The sequence below is a fragment of the Pieris napi genome, chromosome 10 (assembly GCF_905475465.1).
Source record: "Pieris napi chromosome 10, ilPieNapi1.2, whole genome shotgun sequence".
In the NCBI taxonomy this organism is placed as follows: domain Eukaryota; kingdom Metazoa; phylum Arthropoda; class Insecta; order Lepidoptera; family Pieridae; genus Pieris; species Pieris napi.
In genome coordinates this window covers 9,059,406-9,079,326 of record NC_062243.1, presented here as the reverse complement: position 1 = coordinate 9,079,326, position 19,921 = coordinate 9,059,406, and the positions used below count along the sequence as shown (strand labels likewise).

Genomic DNA, 19,921 nt, shown 5'->3' with positions numbered 1-19,921 from the left:
CATGTCACCCACTAGATGGCTCTTTTTCTGAAAAAAAATCAAAATACTTCTTTGTCCTAAGCTTTTTTTACTCATCTGTGTTATAAATATTGTAAGTTGCTGTTCTTCGGATCATAAAAAAATAATGTTTCGCCGGGACATCCGGGTCATACAGCTTTAAAAACAAATGAGCACAATACTGAAGATTCATGTTGTAGAAACGACGAGTTTTGGATTCAGATAGATAAATATAAGATTAATTATATAAAACCACTCCAGGCAATATCGTATACCTCACAATATAACACCTAAATTCACACTAACAGTGAGTGAATGTACAAAGTAGACTTCCGTGATAAACATAGTGCGTACAATGCAATACAGGCAGTAAATCAACTGTAATTGGCATTTTTGCATTATATCTCCTTCACGTTGTTTATCTCAAGTCATTACTTCGCACTTGTTACTTGTAGCTTGCATCATTCTCGTTCTTACGGAATAAGCGAGGCCACATTTCTTTAATGGCGATCAAATCTTTCAATGAAATATCAAAAGGCAATTTTGCTTTCAATGAAATAAAAAAATATAAAATGATTACAACATCGCTTAATTTAAGATTGTTATTAAAACAATTTGCTTGCGAATTTGGAAGTAATAATGTAACAAAAACACACGATATGTATACTTGTTATTTTAGCTTTAAAATACAATTCAGTATAAACTATAATATTGCACGACCAAAATGTAAGCAACACGGAATACTTTAAAATCTGCCGGGTAATACAATCAGAATGGAAAGAATGCCATGTTGTGATTGGTCGGCGCCAACGCAGGGCAGTTTTCTGTTTGCCACATGAACGCGATGTCGTGTTAGACTGTTGCGTAGTCGAAATTTTAAATGAGAAAAGTGTAAATACCATACGTCTTACCGCAAAGAAAACACGAACTGCACATCTAAATTTAGAAATACATACTTGTGTTATTTTTAATTCGTTTGGAATTTTTCGTGACATGTTTGGTATCTAAGTTATGAATTATTTTATAGTATTTTTCTGATTACTTTTACAGTTTTGTGTGTGGACGTGTGTATTGGATTCTGATTTGAATTGTGAGTGATTTTAATTTATTCATAGAACCTTTTATATCTTAAGTTTTGATTAAAAAAAATATTTGTCTTAAATTTCGCCTAGCTTGTAAAATGTGATTGTTAATTAATTTTTAGATATTGAGGCATTAGTAATTGAAGTTATAAGCACTTTGAAATTAAATAAGAGTTCTTTTAAGACAAAAAGTAAAATATATTTTTGTTTTGTAATTAATACTAATCTAGTTGAGCACTAGAAGGCTCTTTTATTGTAGAAGGTTGTGTTTACCAGCTTAAAGGTTATAATTGTAGGAAGAATTTGTTACTTTCTAATTCAAATTAAATCACGACTTGTTACCCTGAAGGTCGGATCAACAGGTCGTTTAGTTTTTTCACTCAATAAGGATATTATCTCTAAAGGACATTCAAGCATTTTTAACTATTAACTTCATAATTTTAATAATTTTATTGACACGACATCCACACGATCACTATTGAACAATTCATGGTAAACTGTAGCTAACACTTGGTAGGTATATATTATTTACATATAAAAGCTCGTGAATTCATTGTCGTTATAACAATACATTTAGTAATTCATTAATTATTAGGTAGATGATTTATTTTAATTAAATACAATTTTAATGTTTTTAAGAGATCTGTCGCCCAAGTAATAAACTCACAAATATAAAACAGGTTGTATTATGTCAAAACTAAATTGGTAAAAAAATAAGTAAGTAGTCGACGCCTTAAATAAATAAAAAAACGAGTTTTTTCGCTCACGCCCTGACTGTCAAGTTTCTTATTTTTCTAAAACTTTCGAGTTGCATAACTACATGTAAATCACAAAACATTATATCACTTTTATAAGCCATTATGTTAATATTGACCTTAATATTCGACCATAGGATTGGAGAAGAATTGGAAGAAAAGGCTCCATTGTTTTTCAGACCATTTCATTGATAAACTTAAAACAATTAAATGCGTAGCGAACAGAAACTATTAGAATAACAGTAGGTACGTATTTCTAATACTAAACTTTAGTTTAATGATACTTATGATTTTCATACTTCTAAGATAGGAGAGGAGTCGCTAGATGCTAGTATGTTATGTAAGGTAGCTTTAGGTTATTTGTACTAAAAGAATGCGCAAACTTCCTCAACGCAAATATTTACAAATATTCTTGATGGTATTTGTCTTTCAATCTTGCTTTCAATGACCTCAAACCTTTGTACAGAGGTTGTGGGTTCGACCCCCATTTCATTTTACTTTATTGATGCAGTTAACGCTCGTTCAATAAAGAAAAACATTGTGAGGAAATTAACATGTCTAAAGTTGACTACGGCGTCTGGCTTGAGGCTGAGCGTCTACAAGTCTTAAAAAAAAAACAGGACTGCATACAAATGATCAAAACGTGATTAATAAAATCTAAAATTCTCTTATATTTATTAACTTTATCTCGTAATCAAAAAGCGAGTGATAGAATGCGAATGTTTTCACGTGGTACGTGCCTCGTGTGCCACGTCCGATTTCACCGTTATTGATGAATCGACGATATTAGAAATCAATTATCTAGTATTGATCGTTTTATATAAATTATTAAATAAGTTAACCGTCTTCAGAAATGTGTCTTTTAAGTATTTGACTGTCGATACCGGAGTTTCCCAACGAGGGGCTCATGCCCCCATGGGTAATCTAAATCGGCCGGATATGACACAAGCTAAGCAAATTGGAACCTAATATAAAATCTCTGCGCAGCTAGCATCAAGCGCAAGAATCTCACTAAATTAATATAGAAAAATCTTTATTAAAATTATTGGGAATTTGAATTTCAGTTTTTTATTTTATGTTTTGTAATTACTTATTGTGTTCGTTAATAATTTCCTAGTGATTTCTTTCTAAAATCTATAATTTATGTTTCTTAGGTGAACAATTCATTTTTTTAGTATTAAAAATTATTGTGTTACATTGCATGGTCCAAAAAGGTTGGGAAAGGGGTCTAAATATATTTTCTGGGGGTTAACTCGACTCTCCAAAGTATCTAAAAAACAATATTGCTTCGTCTTTCTACTATAATATATCTATATAATACTCTTGTAGATAAAACAGACTAAAACAAAGTCTCTGTTCGCAGTCTGTAGGTTAAAATCTTGTAGGCATGCAAATAAATCTGATGTTGGAACTACGTAACTAAATATACATTTTTAGTTCTTATTACAACACGGTAAGGCTTAAAATGCTTACGTTTTAATAATTTCAATGCAACTCATAGAGAAGATAATTAATTAAAAGCTTCATTAAAAAGTTAAACACGGGTCACTTTCCTCTTTATATCAGGCAAAACAAGCCCGGCAGTCTATTGTTCCGTGAGATCTCGCCGTGGGAATCAAATGTGGGAATAGACTATAGAGATATTAATGGTCAATGGAAATCTGTTTGAAATATAAATCTATTTTAGTTAGTAGTTATAGTTTTGTAGTTCTATCATTTAAATGCGGTTTTGAGGTATCGTGATGACATTTATAACTAACATTTAAACGTGATAACGTTTAAATTATATTTGTTAAATAACTGCCGTATCCAGAATAGTTTCTTATGCGTTAACGCGTATTATATTCGTAAAATTTAAATATATAAGGATGCATAAAAGTCCCTTTACGTTTTCTTTAAATTTTACTTAAGGACATTAAATATATATATACTATATACTAGCTGTTCCATGACACGCTTCGCTGTGGCACATTGTGATTGAATGGTTGAGAAATGAGAAACAAAACAAAGAAAACATTTCATATAAATTTAATTTTGCAATACTTGCGGAAAAAATAGATAAAAACAATCCTTAATGAGGATTATATATCATGCTGAAATTTCAGCTCAATCGGTGCAGAACTTTTTGAGTTTTTTATATAATATAAAGATGTAATACCCCCCGTACCCCAATTTCACTCCCAATTTAATAGTTCTGTTGTCTTCTATAGGATATCTCTGTTAGGAAGGTACAATTTCTTTATTTTCCAACCCTATCTTAAAAGAGTGACGAACTACGGTAAGTAGGCGGCATTTAGTATTGTGCTTTACGTGCGTAATAGCTTGAATTACATAAGAGTTTGGCCAGTGAGAGATAAACTCTAATTTCAATGTATCAAGACAATACAGGCAAGATGGTTCTATTGTTTGACTTAATTTGTGGATATGGTACTGGACAATGGAAGGATGGGATCAATCTGGTATCTGATGGATCGCTTGTTAGATAATAATATGCTCGTAATGAAGAATACGAAAGCATATTAGGTACTCAAATAAAAACTAATTTTAAGCTTAATACAACATTGGCAATCTTATGATCATATTATCGTTATTTCAATAGTGCTCTTACATTAATCTAATGAGTTTTGTACGTTTTTCTGCGCCATCATCACGGATACATAAAAAAGAATACTTAGGGTTAAAGAACAAGAAAAAGGTTGATCTATTATTAACAATTACACGTTTTCGTTAGGGAGCGTTCAAGTATTACAACACGCAAATTTTGGAGATTATTGACCCCCCCCCCATGTAACACGCCGTAACGTTTTTCTGTATCCAATGGTAAAACGTTTCATGACCACCCAGTGACTCTTTATACCTAAAAGTTACCATTATGTGGTGTAAAGTACTGGAAAGTCGAAAATAATATTAACAATAACGCGTAATTCAATCTCCGCCCCGCGTCGTAACGTTTTAGAAAAGGACCCCCCCCCCCCAAATTCGTTGCGTAATACTTGAACGCTCCCTTAATAGGAATAGAAGCCTTTGACTCAGCTGTAATATGCTTAACGGATTTGAATAAAACAAACCACAGAAACTGACATTCCACACACCGCAACCAACTCACTGTTACCTAAAGAATGTATTGTGAAATACGAGACCCGCTCGATGTTATTTAGATCGGACATTCATTGACAATATTCGTATTAATTAGGACTTGATATTATAATAATTACCTTCGCGTCTTAGTATAAATAGTCGTGGGTTCTATTTGTAATGATAATTCCGAGAAAAAGCAAACCAAGTCTTGCAACTTATTTCTTCTACTAACTAATTACACACTAATTATTTAAGTGATATTTCAAAAGTTGAGAGTCGTTTGCTGCTATATATATTATTTTGTTAACGGGTCTTTTTAATATTTTTTTCCTTATTTCATCAATAATCTTCAAGGTGCATACAAATGTGGATCTATTAAAAACTAGTTCATTTATATATATGAGAAACATTTTTATATGTTGGTCAATGTCAACAACACTCGTTTACTTTATTAGCCATATAATTTTAATTAGCCTAGTTACACTTGTTAGTTACTAAATATTAGATTTTGCTCGGCCATTCATTTTCTTGTCCATCCATGTAATTAATTAAATAATGAGAACAACTAAAATTAGACATAGACATAACATTTATTACACACACATAAACACACAAAATAACAATACTCAAAGAAAAAATAAAATATGTTTATTATGGAATATAAGATACAGGTATCACTTATTCCACGTCATTAAATTTGAATCGGTAGACATCCCCACTCATCGGCAAAGAAGACAGAGGGTGTAGGCCGAGAGAAAAAGCGGGCGTAAAAAACTCTCGGTACTCTTTTTAAATAGCAAATCATCAAACAACACTTATTTTAAAACAAATTTCGCAAATTAATTAGAAGTAGCCTGTATAGCACTAGTCCCAGGCCCTTTCATCAACTAGATAATCGTTAACTTTATAGTAAGCCTCTTTACACAGCTTTTAAGCCTTTTTAATTAGACTATTTACATTCCTAACCCATAGAGTAATAATAATTTAAAATGGATAAACAGAAAACTAAAATAAATTTCATGAAGTTTGGTCCATGTAGCTGTGTACCTTTAATGCTGGCAGAATTTCCTTGCTGTTTTGCGATACTTATTTGTTGTGCGAGGAAAGGACCAGGTTTCGGGACACCAGTACTGTCTAATAGGCGCCGACCTAAATCTTTAATTATTGTCAAATATCATCATATTATTATAATTGTCAAACTTCGAACCGCTAACAAACCACCTGACAATAATACCAAGTGACATCGAGATGCAATTTGTTTAATGTTTTTAATTGCGAGTATTATAAATATAAACCTACCTCTGAAAAATACTATATTATATATATATTGATGAGAACCGCAGTAAAATCTGTTACGTATGTTTAAATATTCAATACTACGCCTGACGGAAGGCGAATATATATATTTAATAAATTATATACATCATACATTGAAATAAATAACTAACCTTAACATAAACTAAAATATATTATAAAAAGGAGTCCCTTTAGGCAACGTTCCGAAGATACTGGCAGCGTTCCCCCTTTGAATAGCTAGACTAATTCTTTGTCCGAGGTAGCTGCCAGATCTTCGGTCTCCTGTGATGTCGACTAACCTTTTTGATATTTCTGCAAAAAGCCTTAAAGCGCTAGGACCCCACGGACCAAGGGTCTCGACACCGAATGGTAATGGTATTTAAGTTGTAATGACAGATTTGTTAATATATGACTTAAATTCCAAGGCCCACCATATTCGGCACAGGGCATCAAGCGTAGAACACTCACCTGATCGGTTTTGCGAGCTCAGCTCAGTTAATATATATGCCCAACCGAAAAATTTTGTTTCTAGATTATATTCACATTACAAGATACGCTTAATAAAAAATACTTCATTAGCCTTGAAGATAAATATAGCAACTATTACTTGTTTTAAATTATGTTTCTAGGAGATTGTAATCCGGCTAACATCCGAATTAAGAAACAACTTGATTTTTTAAATGCGACTTTTAATTAAAACATTAAACGAAGGCCTTGATAAAAAGGTACGATACTCGTGGTCGAGGAAAATTGTTAAAATGAAAAAAATATTTGACGTCTCTTGCAAAATTATTAGTCATGTCAGGAACATTAAAGGGAGCGAAACAGCTACTATACACTCACACGTAAATTAGGTAATAAAATTGCTTATACCAAAGAAAATATTAAACCGGCTAAGCACTAAGTTTTGTACAATGAAATATGTAAACCAGTAGAGTACATAGTAAACATATAATGTAAGTAATATGTTACGATATCACATTAGCTCGCTAGCCGAGCAAGTAATTTCCGTTCGTTTTTTACGTAAAAAATTGCGACAGTCTTTATTATAAATCAATCATGTTTTTTTTGTAATAATTTTGATAGTATATTATTTCTTTGTATGTTAATTATGAATCGGACTAAGCTACTACACAGTACTGTCAAATGCGACACATTGCATTTGTTTGACTTGTGTGAATCTAAATATTATTTTAAAGGAATTACACTTAGGCAAACAGTGGCCGTCTTAAACACAAGTAGTTAATACACTGTATTAAATATCCATACCGGAACTTATTAGATACGTAGTGTCTTTGATTGTGCCAATTTTATATTGTTGAGATCAAACCTCGCATATTTTTCATCCTGGTTATCTTTGAGCTAACATAAACATTTAACATGACGATATTAGTTGTAGAAATGAAATTCTACTAGGTATTTACAACACAGGTACCTATGAGCCTGGTATGCCTAATGACGCAACACAGCGGTCCACAGACCGGTTCTTAATATACTACGTGCCTCAATCTATGTATCATAGATATATAATGTTCAAATTAGTGCCTGAAGATGATTCAAGGCACAAAAAGATTATGTCTATGTTTGGGTTAACATATCATCTTAGTATTAATACAAGCTGATGTGATTGATAAATATTAATTTATTTAATGCGATGAAAGTATAGCCTAGATAGATTAGGGTTGCCTGGAAGAAATCGCTTGTTAGCGATAAGGCCGCCCGTTGCCTTATAACTTTTGTAACCTGTTTTTTATTTTTTTTTATGTTTTTATGTTAAGACGATAGTATAATTAACATTTACTTAATCGATCAACCGTTAACATTTATAATGATTAATGAGTAATATATATCACAACACATTCTTTCCATTTGTGGCTGCGATAGAGTCGGGAAAATTTAAGTAATTCAGACATCAAACTATCAACATTCTTAAATAAATAGATAGATAGATTATAGATAAATGAAAATCCGTCCATATACCGCAACTGTAAACTTAAAGTCCTATGTGCCATATCTGTGGCAAAGGGCATCCAACAAAGAAAATCCTGACCAGTCTTAGGCTCTATTGACTTCACTTCAGGATATTCCAGCTTCTTTCGCCTATTGAATGCCAAATTTCCATTTGCCTTGGAGATTCAGAGCAGTTGAGAGCTTGCTTGGCAACAAGGTTTGGATCCCTCCGGAGCGTCTGGCCCACACTTCCAATTTAGGCGTTTTGTAGTTCCGTCCATTGGCACCTTATTGTATAAATTCCATAGACGCTGATTGGGGATTCTCACGACCTAGAATATTCCTCAATTTGACAACGGCCTGGAGTTCTTGCGCGGTGCTCTTTGTAACTTGCGAATACTGCAACTGTAATACTACAAACATACCTAAAATTTGTGGTATTATGAAACTGTAGGAAACATGTAAATCTTAATAAAAAATTTAAGAGTCAGTATTTGATGAATAATTTAGTCATTATTAAAATAAATTACGTACAATCTATAACTGAGTTTATTTCGATGCTTGTACATTAATGAAGTCATCATTCCGCTGTTTATTTCAAGGATAACGTGTCATCTGGAATTTATTCTAATTTTAATATTAATAATATTATAATATAAAAGAAACCTTTAAAGGTTCCTTTATTAATTTTATTAAATAACACGCTGCTAGAGTATCAAAAATATCTTAAATTCTATAAATAGGTAGGTTTAGACGGTATAAAATACAATATTTTATTATGATATACTATCGAAACAAAAGATTTCAACGCGAGCTCCATTGTTTGATAGGCTACGACAACTATAGATAATTACTTATAAAAAAATATTGGTTGTTTGTAAAGTAGGTTTACCATCGAGATGTTTACGTGATAACGTCTTATTGGTGATATAAGTTTTTGGGAAGTAAGGAATTAATGAAGATAACAATTTTTTCAAATTTTAAATTACATCTATCGTTTTATTCACACTTTTGATGATAAATTTCGGGTGTAAAATGACAAGTTTACTTATTCGACTATGATATACATTTTTCTTCATACATTCACGGAATGACTGGCAGCGCTCGAGATGAGACGGGAGATCGGTCCGTCTCTCTCTCGTTATACCTGCAATCGCGCTCGTGAGGTTTTGGTGTTACACAAGTTTCTGAACATGTCACCCGACTAAAACGATTTTAAAGACGTTATCACGTCAAAATACTGTATATGAAGATATAGAAAATAATATGTCCCATTAAAAGCATTCTATATGAGAACTTATAAAATTTTGATCTGATTTAATACGACTAAAAACTGCAATACCTCAAACAATATTTATTAATAAAAGTAAAATTAAATTTACTATATTTTATGACATTTCGATCGACAATTATGTCGATAACATTATGCATTAGTCCGATTAACTATTGGTTATGTAAACCTATTTCTTCCAACACGTATTAGTTCACAATACGACCCACATAAGGACATTAGCAAATACCTCAAACAAACTCTGTATTCTAACACATCGACACTCAGCCTTGTCCCAGAATGCTATGGCAATATTTTATCTGTTTTTCATTATGCTCACTTGACAAATACTCTTCAAGTACGTGTTGGAACACGTTTCGAATACTATTGGTGTTTTGAAATTAGAACGAACTTGCTAGGTAGGTTCCATTTTTAAAAATAATGATTAATATTAAATTTATTTTACTTAGTTTTTTAGTGTTGTATTCGAAAATTAAATTATTGTTACTAAAAATTGCTTTTTCGTTAGGCTGTCATTTGAAATTGTCATTATTTGAATAAGTTTAATTAAATTTTTCTTAATTCCTGCTTTTATTTCCGTTAAGCCTTTGTTATGTTAATTACAATAAAAATCATAACAAAAATTTTACGTAATCTTATTTTTATGAATATCATCATCAAACAGGTTTGATTAAAAAATCTATTGCATTATTAAAACAAAAATAAACAACACCAAACAAAAGATTGTTCAAAAGTAATTTCCTGTATATATAATTATCGAAAGGCTTACAATTCACACCTGGCCTTGGTAACACATAGACAACTTCATTACTACACGGTATTTTGACACATGTTAATTTATGCAAGCCTATTGTCATTGTAGGTAATCAATTAGATGACAGATAGTTAATTGATAAAGTGCACCTGCGGGTTACATGACTTTGTAGGTAAGGTTGGCATAAAATATAAATAAATAAAATATGTTTATTCATTATAATAATGGCATTATTATAATTATTAATTACATTATTAATGCATTATAATGTGTATGATTTGGGAACCTTTTTTAGTCAAAAATACCTGAGGGTTCTCAGCTCTTCCATAACAAACTCAATAGTTAATCCCATAATATTTCTTTTTGTTTTTTCAATATGTATATATACGTATGCTTTAACTTACAACGACGCATAACTTCTCAATAGTTTTCCACTGTGAAATTATTTGGTCCTCTTTTCGGTGACCAATTTTTGTTTTTAGAAATTTTTCGCACACATATTTTTAACTTTAGATGCTATTAATTAGTTTGCTAATCACATCAATTAGCAATCTCTTTAAGAGACGCTTAAACAATGAAAGGCTCTTTTGTTTGTATTGTGTGCTTAAGGTAGTTTTCTTTGTGCCTTTTTCAAATGTATTTCTTAAATAATGAAAATTATTATATCGTAAACCAAAATAAACGGTCTTATTATAAAACGAGGACTTATGATTCCATGGTAACCATTCTTTATACAAGGAAATAAGACCGTAACTTACGTATGGTAACAGACACGGTCAGCATCACGTTTATTTTAACTTTAAATCCACGTTTATAATTAGCTTCTATATGACCTTTTAATTTTGAGGACTACCTCATTAAGTACATACTTTCTGCTTTAAAAAAATAAAGTTTTACAAATTTCAAGGCTTTCCACCGACCAATTTATTCTTAGCACATTATTAAAGTAGTTAGTAAAAGTGATTTATTTAGCACAAGGTGTACAGTATGTGCAAGTTGAACTAGGACGCATCCATATACAAATAGCAGTTTATGTACAATACAAGATTCTTGTATGTTATTACGTGTCTCATATACACAGTATAGACAATCCTATAACAAGCATATAACATATCCCAGCCTCAAATGTCATTTTTAGTATTAAATTTACTTGTAAAATGCTTTGGTACAATAATAAAAGTAATGCATACTCCAATATTTATTGCAGAAAGTTCGAGTTTTTACAAACATTATAATAGTCTAGTGGCATTAATATACTTTGTAGGAAGCTCAGATTTCATCAGCTTATCCCCATGTAGAGTTATTTCCTTCATCACACTATCAAGTGTTAATTGCGCACATAGACAGAAAATGTCCAAAAGGTTTACGCATAACCTTTTTTTGTATGGGCGACACATCATTCGCGCCTGCGTGTGGAGCGTTGCTTGTGTTACACCCCACGAAGCTATGTTCTCGTCTTTGTACGGGTCGACAGCGGTGCCTTGTCGTCACTAAACCCGTTATTAAGTATATTAATTGAATTTCCCATATTTTGTGTAAAAGGTATTTTGTGTACAGGTCTTACGATTCTAGAGCTTATTAATTTAATTAAACATTTTTAACATTCATTTAAGAACTTTTGTTTATGTTTTAAATTATATAAAAGGTTATATTAAATAATAGTATTTTCCATTCTAATTGATTATATTATTATTAATATTCGCTCGAACGGTGAAGGAAACCGACATGTCTTAAACCGAAAAAGTCGACGGCGTGTGACAGGCACTGGAGACTGATCAGCTATTTACCTATTAGATTGAAAAATGATCATGAAACAGATTCAGAAATCTGAGTCCCAGACCTAAAGAGGTTGTAGCGCCACTGATAATAATTTATGATATTCCTGTAGTTCGTTGGTTAAAAAAAATAAAAATCTTTCATAGAGCAGTGTTAACCTAATAATTAAGCGCTACTCAACCCTGAGGTCGTGCGTTCGAACCCCGACAGCACCAATAGATCTATGTGCGCAATTATTACACGGTGAAGGAGAATATCGTGAAGCGAAATGTCTTAAAAATGGACGACGGTCTGAGACCAGGCTTTAAAAGTATGCAATTGCGTACTAAATAATTGTTGATCATGTGTTTTAAATTATAAAAATAATTATTCATCGGTGTTCTCATCTCTACATAATGATTTATGTACTACACAGATGTATTACGTCAGTCACGAATACCCGTGGGCAGGCTCCATAAAAACTTATACAATTTACACGCTGTAAGTGGTGGAGTAATCATCACTTTAGTCCATTATAGAACCAGGAACTAAAAAATATAAGATGTTTAAACAATATCATGAAATACAATGAAGGAAAAGTATGCAGAAGTCACCCAAAGTAATTCCGCTTCCTACTTTTTGGATATTCCAAATTTAAATTACCTTAGTTGTTTACTTGTGGCCACAAAAGTCTATTTTAAGTGTTTTGCTCCTAGTTTATCCACGAAAACAAACACAAAAAAGCTTGCCTTGTTACGCCGATATCAATTCGTGATTAATTAATTCGTTTTCTTTGTTTAAAAAATGTTTTATTAATTAATTAATGATATGTGTGTTTCTGTCTATTTGAATAATAGATTTTATTAAAATTATTATAGTATGTGTATGTTAGCCACTTCTCACGAAAGGATGTTTATTTAAAAAAAATTCTTGACTAATATCATAAATATGATTTCTGGTCATAGCATTTATATAAGTTTTAATCGAATCTTAATTATCTATCTGATGACCTATTTCGCTTGAGTTTCCACCGGCCTCGGTGGCGCAGTAGGCAGCGCGTAAGTCTCATAATCTTAAGGTCGTGAGTTCGATCCTCACCCGGGGCATATCTTTTTATATTTTTATTTCCTCAAAACAATTATTTATATTCCCAATGAAGTCATAAAACCGGTAAATTGCCAGTTGTCACCTGTTTTATGATGTAACAAATTTGTTACAACATAAACAAGTATGCATATTAGTTCTAAACAATGAAATATACGCGCACGTTCATTCGGAACTATTACGAAATTTGTTTCCTAAATATTTACTTACAGCTTAGGCTTTTACCTTGATATACCAAAATTATTTCAACAGTAAAATTACTATTATCAATAGGCCATCTTAACAACGGATGAAGTAACTTAAATAAGCCTACAACAAAAATGTAAATAAGATCCAAAATAGCAAGAATTTCGCTAAATATCTACAATAGGAATTTATACCGTAACACACGAGCTTAGAGTTTAAATTTAGTTGTGTAAACTTGAATAGGTGTGGTGGTTTGGTAAGGCCTTTAAGGTCAGATTAAGGTCGACAATCATTCAGTTATTTGCCAGTGGATCAAATATTGTGGTTTAGGTTATATAGACATAGCCTTACTTCTGAATCTTTAAAAACAATTTTAATAAGAAAATAAATTATAAATAATAAATTGTATTAGGTTTAACACTATTAAAATATGAAATATAAAGTACCGATATATTCACTCACTCACTCTGCTGGCTCTGCGACCCTAAAAGTTTCTTGGCCTCCGAAATGAGAAGCTTCCAGCGCTTCCTGTACTGTGCCACCTTCTGCTAATTGCTGGCTTTCAGCTGCAGCAGGATATATGCATAAATAATATAATACTTACTGAAACATGTATATAATTCAAATAATTGTAAAAGAGTTTTCTATCTTAGTATGTTGGTGTTTATTTCGGATTGGCAAAACCTTGACCGGCACTATTTCTTTGCATAGTTTATAAATTTCATTGTAAATTTAATAAACAATGACTGGAAAATTACAACGTTGATAGAAATTTATTTTTCCTCGTACAAAAGGTTAAAATAGTGTAAATTCAGACCAATGTCAAGTAGTAATAATTTTATCACGTAATATCCTTGATACAGTGCAATGCAAATAGCATTTAATGCCGCCCGCGTAATTTTTCCTTCACATTTACATTGACGAGCCCAGGTGAAAGCAAAAAATTCCTGGTACACAGTACACACCTCAAAATTCTTTGACAGCCTTTGTACCCAATTCAACACCGACTGATTTCAGTGGGCCCTAATCGTGAAGATTATTACGATTTTTAACAGTTACCATGGTAATCAACCTCGGTGGTAGATCACGTTTTTGGTAAACGACTAGGAGGGCACAATTTCATTAGATTTCTGCGGGACTATGAGAAAAAATATCGGTTTGGTATGCAAAGTCATCAATGTATAAACTGAAAATTATCATTGAAATATACGCAGAAATGTGCCACTGAGGTTCCGGCATAATGCGAAAGCGGTCTGAGTTCTTATCACAAACTTTACGAGAGTTTTAATGTTTATACTATACTCCCGGTTTTCCATACATAAATTCGAATTTTGATGCCTCAGTAGTAGTATATTTCTCGTAAATCCGAATCTTTAGCGATATATAGAGAAGTACTTGGATCGTTCTCAATTTTAATGCATGTCAATGTCATCACAGGTAAAGCTACTTTCGTAATTACTATTCGTAAGCTGCAAATGTAAGCAACCTTGTGTTAACGGCCTTCTGACAACATCTTAAGTCACTTGATGTTGAAGAAAGTAGCGTTACTCTTAACGGGCGTTTATTGCGTGTCGCATTTTTGCGTTTTATCATTCTTGACGTTGGTAATTTTACATTTTTATATATACATACTATAGACGCGTCTCTGCCCGTGTGTGACGCGAAGTCTAAAGCGGGCCATAGACGGACCGCATGTTGCAGTCAAGACCGACATGCGGTCGCCGCATGGCGATCTGCAGTTTCCATACTAAATTCATATTCGCAATACACGGACCGCTCGAGCAGTTACTGAGTAAACCGCAGTCGGTCTTGACTGCAAGGCCCGCTTAAGATTACAATGAATGCTTTTTATAGAACAGGCAGAAAGCTCACCTGATGTTAAGTGTTACTTCCGCACATGGACACTCAATTGCAGAGAGCTCACGAGTGGGTTGCCGGCCTTTTAAGAATTGGTACCCTAGACCGAAGTCGTGTTGGCTTGGTTGATAAATTCGCAGCACTTGTCTTTCTTCTCTCGACAGCAAACTTAGTTGAAAAAGATGATGGTTTCGTAAAAGAAATTTTAAGTTTAATCCGTGTATGTTTTATTATGTCTAACTAATCGATTTATCCGAATTATTCAACCATTCAAGCACTAATTCATCGTGATAAATAATAGTTTCTATTTCAACCATCCAAGCATATTACGGGTTTGTTATTGCAACTGTCAGTAAAATAATGAATCAGTCAACCTTCAATATAGACGTAGGTGCATAATTGTATGGTAAACAGTATGTTTGAGTTGTGCCTCTGTGTGGTTAGAACGCGCGCGTAGGGTTGAGATTATAATGAATGTAACATTCATAATACAAATTAACTAACAAGTGGTTTAGTTGCATTTATAATTATTATTATAATATTAAAACTTTATTCATGCCTGGTTGTGACAAAATTGATCTAACGGTAGGAAGTGGGTTACAATTATTTCTTACCTGGTTTTATTTATGTAATAGGAGGCTCACCTGATGTTTAGTGATACTGCTGCCAAAGGAAACTCACTTTGCCATTGGTCTCGCAAGTGCGTTGCCAGCATTTCGAATTGATACGCTCTTTTCTTGAAGGACCCTAAGTCGAATTGGTTCGGAAATACTCCAGTGGGCAGCTGGTTCCACATAGTAGTGGTGCGCAGCAAAACTGTCTTAAGAAACGCTCAGTTGTTGAACGACGGACGTCGAGGTAATACGGATGGTATTTTGTATTCTGCCTTGACGTCCGATGATGAAACTCAGCATGCATGCAACTCAGGTGCATGTTTAAATTCTTTTAAGAAAAAGAAAAATATGGTGACTCAATAACAAGAATTTATTCTGACAAAGGTGGATAAAGGCATTCCACTATGGTATAACTAATCTACTATATAAAAATAAGTCGGGTTTTCCTTCCTGACGCTATAACTCCAGAACGCACGAACCGATTTCCACGGTTTTGAATTCGTTGGAAAGGTCTCGGGCTCCGTGAGGTTTATAGCAAGAAAATTCAGGAAAAATTTCAACAGAAAAGCGGGATCACCAAACGAAATGTTACATAAAACGAAGCCATCTGGTGGCGAAACGGAGTTCGCCGAGTTTGCTAGATCTTACTGAAGATATAATCTATAAGAAATTGTCTTCATTCGCATTGTATTCGTTATAAATGTTTATTCAACTCCTCGTTTTTCATGTCATGGAGCGTCAAAAGTGCATCAGACACTTTCACGGGTGACACCCCGCCATCACGACCCAAGTCCACGATTGAATTAGTATTCACAAAGCACCCTATGCCGTGACGATCGTGCAGTGATTACGTAAACTGTAGTAGCACTTTTTATGACAAGTTGGAAGCTATTACACCTATTATTATTTAGAATTCATATTTTAGAGAATATAGGCGCGGCGCTTTCTGTATGTGAATAACTAAGGATTCAATGGGAATGTCAATTTATATACACACATAGTAAAAGAAAATCTGTATTGATTTTCTTAATTACCTAATCAAACTGCGGCAGCAGTGTGGGCCTAGTGGTTTTAACTACGACTTTGGATTGGTTGTAGCGCCATTAGTATATGTAACTGCAGGTGGCGGTAAGAGCACTAGGTACCTTTTTTCGTGGGCTGGATATGCGTAAGAGATGGTAATTTTTTTATGTTAGTGGATTCTGTTGTATTCCTAGTTCAAATTGTTACTTAGAACACTCACGAATTGTAATGACATCCCCTCTGCCTGCTGAGTCCTCCACCGTAACATAAAAGCTTTTAATTAGACTAAGCTCTGCTCTCATAAAATCAATGATAAATGCGTGTGATTATAAATTGTATTTTTTCACTAATATTGTTGGCATTTTTTCACAATGTGTGAAGTGAAGCCGTAAAAAAAAAGAAGTTGTAAAAGTGATATTTGAGCGGAGCGGTTTATTTAAACAACATAGGTTTATATTTTTTTATCTTAATTGATAGTGAGAGTCCGGCAATTAGACGCGGTCGGTTAACCGAAATACGCCTTTCACAAAGCATAATATTACAGGAGGTTATGATTCTGTAAAAGTTGGGATTAATTAACACTATTATAATTACTTTTGTACATAATTTACGCTCACTGGAAGAATGAATACTTCGCAGTAAATGGGTAGTAATATGATAGTAAATGGGTAGTAATAACAATGACAAAATATATAATTATTATCGTTAATATTGTGCTATTGAGTTTTATTGTACAAACGCTTAAAGAAAAAGCTTTGAATTGGGGGTTGGACGAATTGCACTCAGTGTTTATCTGACATGACATCAAATGTTATATGGGAAAAAATAAAGAATTATTATTATTCATGATTAATAAATTATTAGATTAAGGTTATACATGTATGTTTGTTTGTATCTAGTTCAAGAGCAGTCAAACCATTTTTTCTTTATGACGATATATTTGACAGTGGTCATGGCGTATATGGTCCTAAAAGTCTTTATAAGTTGTGTCATAATGGATAAAATGATAAGTTCAAACAAATGAGTGATTTAAAATGAATTAATTTGTTTAGATATCAAAATTCTATTCTCTTATTATTCCCAAAAATATCTTATGCACAGTTAATTACGTGTAAAATGTATCACATTGTAAAATGGGATTGGCTAGGCCTTGTCGTAAATACCTGGACCAAATCCAGTAGTCCACTAGAGGGACAGCATGCATGGTGAATGTCATGAAAGTGGATGAAGCGAGAGAGGTACGTCAGAACCGTAGCAAGTGATCCGTGATCTCTGCCTACCCCTTCGGGAAAATGGTGTGATAATATTTATATGATGAATAAAACTCCAATGTGTTGCTGAAATAATTATAGAAAAAAAATCTTATAACAAATAATAAACCAAAAACTAAATATGTGGAGACAAGTAAAGTAATTAATAATAATTCAAATACCTGAAATAATTAGAAAAACAACATGTACAGTTTGTTATTTCATAAAAGTTCTTCAAAACAAAAAATATAATTCCTAATTAAAATCCAAAATGTTCTAACAAAAATTATTCTTGTAAAAATTCAAATGACAAGCCAAAACTCGCGTCTTTTTCCACAGACTAACTCTCAATATATACTACATAACAGATAATTAACTATCTAGAAAAAATATAAGTAATTGTGTACATATAAATAAATAAAATTAATTCATATTCTGTAAATATTTTAAGGTAGAAGAGAGCTACACAGATTTTGCGATATAATCATATTCTACATAACCTCAGGTAACATATCTTAAAGACCCTCTCTTTGTGCAGATAACAAGTGAGAGTAGCCACAATTAACTTCACTTTCACCTATTTACGTGATAATCATCGTATTATGATACAATGTCTCTGACCGCGTCTTGTAAATAGAGGAAAATAAAAGTTATGTAGCGATACACATTGGTAAGAATAGAGAATGTTTTGACAACTTTATATTTCACTAGCTGACCCGGAAATCGTTTTGCCATATAAATTATTTCTAGTTAATATTTTGGTAGTTAAATAAAAAGTAACTTATTGTAAGTGTGAGGGATATGGTATATCATCATATCGTATTAGTTGATAGAGATAGAGATGATGACGAAGAAAAAAAGTATGTTTGAAAAATCGGGTAGGCCGCTTATAGACCAGTCATTATAGACATTCGAAATCGAAAATTTGATAATAATTCCAAAAGTTTTCAAACTTCGGTCAAGTGAATGGTACATTGGGACGACAATAAATCTCATTTTGCAACCTTGTCCGCAGTCAGGAACATTGTTAAAATTGCAATTAAATTAATTTTTGCTGTATGGTCGTGAAAAAAATTCCAAAAGTTCTGCAAACTTGGGGAAGTTTTCGATATAATATTTCATATCACGTATAAAATTTGCAACCAACCTAAGTGTACGGAACATTTTTTGTTATTTATTTTATTTTCGATATATCTGTCAAATTTGCAGAACTTTTGGAACGTTTTCCTTCAGTTTAATAAAGAAAAACATTAATTTTTAATAACAAAAAATGTTCCGTACACTTAGGTTGGTTGCAAATTTTATACGTGATATGAAATATTATATCGAAAACTTCCCCAAGTTTGCAGAACTTTTGGAATTTTTTTCACGACCAAAACTTATTTTTAACAATGTTCCGGACCGCAGAGCAGGTTGCAAAATTTTATAGTTTGTTTTAATACCACTCCCGACCTTACATCAAAATTTGAAAACTTTTGGAATTATAATGAATTAATTGTCTTGACTGACTGGACTATTAGGGGTATAAGAAATAGTATACAACTTATTTGCAGAATTCGGTAGGTCTGTAAATATGTGGTCTGAAAATGGGTCACGCGGTTTCGGAGGAGCTTACAAACACTGGCACTAGAATGTCACATGTATAAAGATTTTCAGTATTACGAGAGTGATTCGGATAAAATACTCTTGCAACTTATTATGCTTATGAATTTGTGGACATGGTTTTATACCCTTTATTAATAACAATACGTAAAAATTACATTAAATAAAACACAGCTTTTAAAGAATGTGTTCGGTACATGCGCGTACCAATGAATAAATTATCCCATATTATACAGAAGTATTAATAAATCTCGAGTAAAGATTATGGCAACCCGGATGTATATAAGCATAATAAGTAATGTAAACAATTTTCCTATTCATGGGAAC

At 32.6% G+C, this 19,921-nt stretch overlaps 1 protein-coding gene and 1 non-coding gene across 4 annotated transcripts in view; both read left to right on the top strand.

The window, feature by feature from the left end:
* The first annotated feature begins 808 nt into the window (after positions 1-808).
* LOC125053332 overlaps positions 809-19,921 on the top strand; it is a 48,461-nt gene continuing 29,348 nt past the window's right edge. For all 3 annotated transcript variants that reach the window (XM_047654652.1, XM_047654653.1, XM_047654651.1), the window contains exon 1: positions 809-1,087. The gene's annotated coding sequence lies outside the window, so the exon portion shown is untranslated. The remainder of the gene's footprint in view (positions 1,088-19,921) is intronic.
* Positions 12,992-13,064, top strand: Trnam-cau. The gene has a single exon. It is a non-coding gene; the product is annotated as a tRNA-Met (tRNA).